The 6,150-nt window shown below is 40.4% G+C and overlaps 1 long non-coding RNA gene across 1 annotated transcript; it reads left to right on the top strand.

The window, feature by feature from the left end:
- The first annotated feature begins 1,908 nt into the window (after nt 1–1,908).
- LOC134477898 (uncharacterized) lies at nt 1,909–2,532 on the top strand. Its single transcript, XR_010050173.1, has 2 exons — nt 1,909–2,090; nt 2,204–2,532. It is a non-coding gene; the product is annotated as an uncharacterized LOC134477898 (long non-coding RNA).
- The last annotated feature ends 3,618 nt before the right edge of the window (nt 2,533–6,150 follow it).

Genomic DNA, 6,150 nt, shown 5'->3' with positions numbered 1-6,150 from the left:
ATTTGTCAGATTGTATCCGGATGTGTTGAACAGTCCCAATTCTATCACCAGATGAATTAAGAATATGTACCAACTCTGCCATTATGTCCTACAGTGCATTATTTTCACAAGCAAAGCACATAAATTGGGCAACCTTTTGCTGAGAAATTTTTTTATCAGCAAAGGAAATTTGTGGCTTGATAGTGAGAGAACATAGCCCTCTCAAGTTAGAAGACACTTTTACCTCTGCTACTGGGTTAGAAATGCTTCAGAAATACACAAAGGATTTTGAAAAAATAGAAGTGCAGTGCCTCGGGGAGTACCGCTAGTTTAAATAACACATGAAAAGTATTTATGAGCCCCTTTTTTATGAGGTGGTCAAAGAAAAGACCATCCAGCATGTAACATAAGACTGGCTGAAGAAGAAAGCATTTCCAAACCACATTGGAGAGTTAAGCATGAATGGAATTTTATTTCAGTCTCTATTGCTTATTTAAATTAATGGTGTTTTCAGATGGGGCCTAAATGATAATGCAGATCAAGGTAAGGTTTGCCAGGAAGAAAATATACTAGTCTATTATTCAAAGAATGTTACTAGGTAATGTTGAAATAATCTGAAATATATGGGTTTAGCAAAAGGGGGTTTCTGGAAGGGATATGTGATTGTAATATGCCCAAGTCCATTTTGAATTCTGTGGGTTGAGCATTTTGCTAGAGTCAAGGCTTTGGAACTATTCCATGGTCAGCAAATGTGGCTTAGATTGTCTATAGCCAACAAGGCCAGAGCGCTGTACACACAGAACCACAACATGTTGTTGTAGCACTGGGTCCAGTTCAGTGACAAAGTGTGCTGTTCTTCATTTCTTTGATGGTTCCAGCTAACTTCTCCACAGAGCGCATGCCGTGAACTTTATTTCTCCTAAGTGGCAATGAGTCTGAGCTAATCCCTCTCTTTCTCCTTTCAGGGCCTCTTTGTGACAAAGAGCATGCCCTGGTGTGTGACAGCTGGCAAAGGTTATGGGTTGTGGATGCAGCCACGGAATAGAACAAAGATAACTGGTCCCTCGGGGCATTAAACTGAGATCCTTGGCCTCATTAATTCCCTGTCTTATAATAAGCATCTGCCCTGTGAGTTGTATCAGTAACAAATTGTAATGGTAAAGTGTTCCCTCAGGCCACCAGTTGATTGAGTTCCATAGCTGTGTCAGGAGTATTAATGTGTTCAGCCCTTAAATGAATACTAACTACTCCTGGCCCTCACTTAGTTATGCCACAAACACTGACTGAGCACCAACTGTGTTCTAGGCACAATCCTAGGATAACACTAAAATTATGTAATTTTCCACCGAACTCCTTTTGAATGCTACAAAAGTAACAGTGTGCTCAATCTGAAGTTGGTCAATTATGGATCAGAAAAAGAAATCTTCATTGCTGTTGTTGTTGCTGCCGTTGCTTAATAATTTTAAATTGAATCCATCTGATCACTAACACAGCATTTCATCTCTACCCATGTTTCAAGTTCAGCAGCATTGAAGCCAATTTACATATTTTATGTCTTACATAAATATGGGAGATATCACTGAAAATTAGAAAAAAAATGCAATCTAGATTTGTTATTTATCTAGACACATACTATCTCCAAAGTATTACAAAGGGGAAGTAAGAGGAAATCAGGCCTTAGGAAACTTTGTTTTCAGTAAATTCAGGAAAACTGTTGAATCATTTTTCATTCCTTTTACAGAACCATTTTATTATAAATTTCCCATGGAGCTTTCACTTTCTTTTTTCCTTGGTCATCTATCTTCCTTATCCTCAAACTTTTGGTTTGTGGTAGACAGCACAGAGATGGAAACGCTTGGTGCACATCAGGCATCCGCCTTCTGCCCACGTAAGAGGGACATCAGCCAGTGCACCACGCAGCTTGGCACATACATAGCCCGCCTCATTAGTGCCCGTCCTCCAATCCTCCGTCTTTCCTTCCAGCCTGCTGGCCAGATGGAATAGCAGTTTAGCAGCAGGAGGGCGCTCCATTCTGTGACTGCCTCCAAGAGATCACTGGATCCTGAACAAGAAGGTGTCTCTCCTTCAGCAGTTGTCAAGCCCTACTGAAGGTAAATGATCCCTTCTTCATCCTGGGGTGGGGACGGCTCTCCAGGAGGTGCAGAGCAGAGTGCAGTTTGCTTTTATGAAGAGCTAATCTGCATTTCCTTACTTTTCACCGCAGCAGAGCCATGCTCGAAAATACATCCTGCTGTACCAAATCCACACGAAGTAAACATCACAATGCCGCTCTGTCGTAATTACTACGTTCTTTACGGAACTCAGGAAGGCTAAAGACTTTGTCATTAGTGCAGCGACTCGTTCCAGAGTTCATCAGCTCAGAGTCACATAGCGGGAGATGTGTTTAATCTGATTATGGATTTCCAGTCATGCTAGCAAGACAAGAACTTAATACCCCTTCCCCAATTAATCTATTTTAACACTGTGGAAAACAAATTCTGCAAGACCCTATGTGTTTTATTTTCCTTCTAGAATAAACACAGCAGCACTTCATGTCTTCTTGGTCAATTAGAGGTCACTCAGTTGGACTTTATGCTCAATTTCTTCAGTGTCCCTCCCCAGAGGCAGGTATGCTGTTAGTTTTACAATGAAAAGATGTAGCAGCTGAGTCCAGACACAGCTCCAGTTTCTCCAAGAATACTTTAGATTATCTGGTGGGAAGTTTCTTTATTTAGATTGTTCCAGCACCTTAAAATTAATGCACATTAAAAGCACCAGCGTTTTCCCAAGAAATCACTTTAGTGGATCCTCAGAGGAAGGTAACAGAACATTATTTATGAAACACAGCTTTCACAATATCAGTGATCATTTTAACAATGAGGGACACACTTTTGGTCTTGGCTCCCTTCAAAAGTTAAATCTGAAACTATATGTTTTGACACAGAATTTTTCTATGTATGGATATTCTATATTTAAGAAAAGAATTCCAACTCATACTCTGTAGTCATTGCTACTCCATGATCACCACAAATGCCTAACCTGTCAGGCTGGTGCCAGTTGCTGTAGTATTGGGGTTTTCTAAATGGCATGCTCACAGTGGCATCCAGGGGCCTCTGAAAATAGGCCAACCCCTGACTTGTATGGACTTTTCTGTAATAAATTTCAAAAATAAATCACTGAGTCCCTGGTTCACTCATTTAATTACAATACTTTTTAAACATCAAATTTGGACCAGGTACAATTCTAAGTCCCAGGATCATTTCTTTTGCAGAAACTGCAGTGCATATGTTCACATTTATAAACATTTTTGTCAAGGTCATTTTCCACAAACTGAACAAAACTTGTGTGTCCTCAAGAACTATAGATGCCTAGAGCCAGCAATTGGCATTTGTATTAATGCTCTGGGTTATATCTGTTGGCACAGATGGCACACAGAGAAATAAGCAATCATCCCTCTGCCTCCTAAGAGGTGTGGACATACAACTCTGTTGATGGCCTTGGTTGTGAAATACTGGTAGTATCAGGTTTGGGAATGGCATCTCACCATGTTGTTCCACCAGAGTGTTTCCTTACAGCAAAGCTTCTCTTGGCATCCCCCATGGGCCAGGGAGCTGTGATGCTGATCACCTTCACAAAATGCCTTAAAAACAATAGAGAGCTTGAGGCTGATGGATAATGATTTTAGTTAATGCCATTATCAGCCTGTGCCAACTGAAGAGTAACATGAGAGTCTCATTCTTACTGACTTTGCGGTCACACCTTCCTGAGTTGATTCTAACTACCATACACTCAGCTTACCATCTGAGTGTCCTGCACAAGCTTCTTAAGCTCTCAAAATCACTTTTCTTCTGTCTGTGATGTGAAGATTGAAGTGCCTATGCTCTCTTCCTATTCTGAGGCTAAGCAAGACAGAACCAGGGAACCCAGCCTGGCAGCACTGCTGTTGGAAACCTGCCTCTTTCTCTCTTAATACAGAAAATCTGTGTCTCCACATAATAACACAAGTATAATTGGAGAAGCATAATTAACAATGACAGAATAATAATTTATGTAATAATCTACATAATAATTCCAACTATTCATACATTTTACTGTCTGTTAGTCACACTCTAGGTGGAAGGCCCTAAAGATAACTGCCATGCAGAGAGTTCTTTATTATCACATGATCATTTAATCTCAGATCTGTATGGTTTTGGGGTGAAGATTCAAGTCTACTTATTACTCAATATATCTGAAAAAAAAGATTGTTGTACACTTCTTATGTATGTTCAATTTATTTCTAAAAGGCAGAATTCCAGTCTCATTGTCAGAGAATGTGGTGTTTAGGATGGCAATTATAATACTGTGACTACATTTCTCAAGCCATAAATTGACATGTGGTCTGACAAGCATAAAGTGTACTTCTGGAGACAGTGGGATAGAATATTTGAAATCAGAACTGGAAAATTTGGGACATATGAGGGCTATAAATAGTGAGGAGAGATTGAGTTGGCTCCAACAGAGACTCAATTCCTAAGAACCACATAATTAGCTAGCCCCCATTTGTCATACATACAAATACTGGTGCACGACAGAGATAATCTAAACCAACATGGTAAACAAGCCAGGCCTGTGCCAGAGGGAAGCCTGGCACATACACTCCTTGTTCCTAGACCTCAGTGATGCCCTGTGCAGGGTAAGTCTTCCCTTGAGGAACCAGAGCTAGGAAATAAAACATACAGCTATGGAAAGGCTAAACACATGCACATAGTACGGACTGTTCACTGACATGAAATGGTCAGTCTTTCTGGGTAGCTCCTTCTTCCTTCCAGAAGGGATTTTACAGTTTTAAAATGTTATTGCTTCTTCCCCGTGAGAGACTCTACCTTCTTCTCAGACCCATCAGGGTGTTACTCCCCCAACCAAGGTTCACTAATCAACTTCGGAGTTTAGAATGAGACACAAGACATGTTGGGAATGCTGGTCAGTGTTACAGCACTTGTCTAGCATGCATGAGGCTCCAGGTTTAGTCCCTAGTATTGTGGAGAGGGAGCAAAGAAGCAAAGAAGAGAAGGAGAAAAAGAGGAGAGAGGAAGGAGAAAAGGAAGGAAGAGAGCTGGGATACGGAGTCATAGCAGGTACTTTGCAGAGTATACATGGGGAAAGTTATAAATCTTTATTATTTCTAATCTGTCATTATTAGGAATAAGGTATAACTTCTATGCAAAATATAATGACCATGCTTTGACCACTGCAACACAGAATGGCAATGAATAAGAAATGTGTGGGGCATAAATTTATCAGAATAAAGATAGGAATGTTCTATTTGATGAGGCTTAATCTCAACTGATGCATACCAGACACTGCTAAGAGCCTTAAATATATCCTCTTTGAATTTTATCAACTGTAATGTCATCTCACTTTTTATAGGTAAGGACACTGAGACTGAGAAACATTAAGAGAATGTCCAAGTTCATGCAGCCAGTTGTATACAGTCTCAAATGGAAGCCAAGTCTTCTTCCTTCAGACTCCAAAGACAACACTCATGACAAGAATAAAACGTATTTCAAGGAGGACTGGAATGGAGACTGTTCTCACAGAGTTACGGTTCTTCACAGTCTAAGCATTAGAACTACTGAGAAATGTTTTAGACATACAGAAAGCTGGGTCTCATCCTGGAATTTCTGATCTCGGACTTGGGGCTAGCTCATGCCTCTGTATTATAAAGAAGCTCCCCACACTCACAACTGGTGATAATCATACACATTTCCTTTTAAGAACTCTTAACAAACCTAGTTGTTTCTGGCTGAGTTCTCTCTCCTTTCTTGGTGAGAATGGATGAGGGATCAACATCTAATGTTACTATTTAGCATCTGTTGCTTGCCCAGGATGAATCCACCTCTGATGAGCATGCAGTAGTGGCCAAATAGCCCATAGGCCATGGTGGTGCTTGATGAATCCTCCAAAAAGCTTTGAGATTTTCATAAAATTCCAAATTGAGCCCTGGAGATTTTATATTCAGTTGATGCCTATGCTTAGTGACACATTCTTGACTATTATAATGAGCTAGTCAAATTAAGCCAAAACCCAGTTAAAGATTCCTCCTCACAAATTGCCCTCAGGATAGCTGAGTTATGAACACTGGAGGGGGGAGGTGGCAGTAAGCAGTGCAGGCATAGCTACACACACACT

The sequence above is a fragment of the Cavia porcellus genome, unplaced genomic scaffold (assembly GCF_034190915.1).
Source record: "Cavia porcellus strain 051 isolate PalLab524CR breed Dunkin Hartley unplaced genomic scaffold, mCavPor4.1 scaffold_10, whole genome shotgun sequence".
Taxonomy (NCBI): domain Eukaryota; kingdom Metazoa; phylum Chordata; class Mammalia; order Rodentia; family Caviidae; genus Cavia; species Cavia porcellus.
This window is presented reverse-complemented; position numbering and strand designations above follow the sequence as displayed.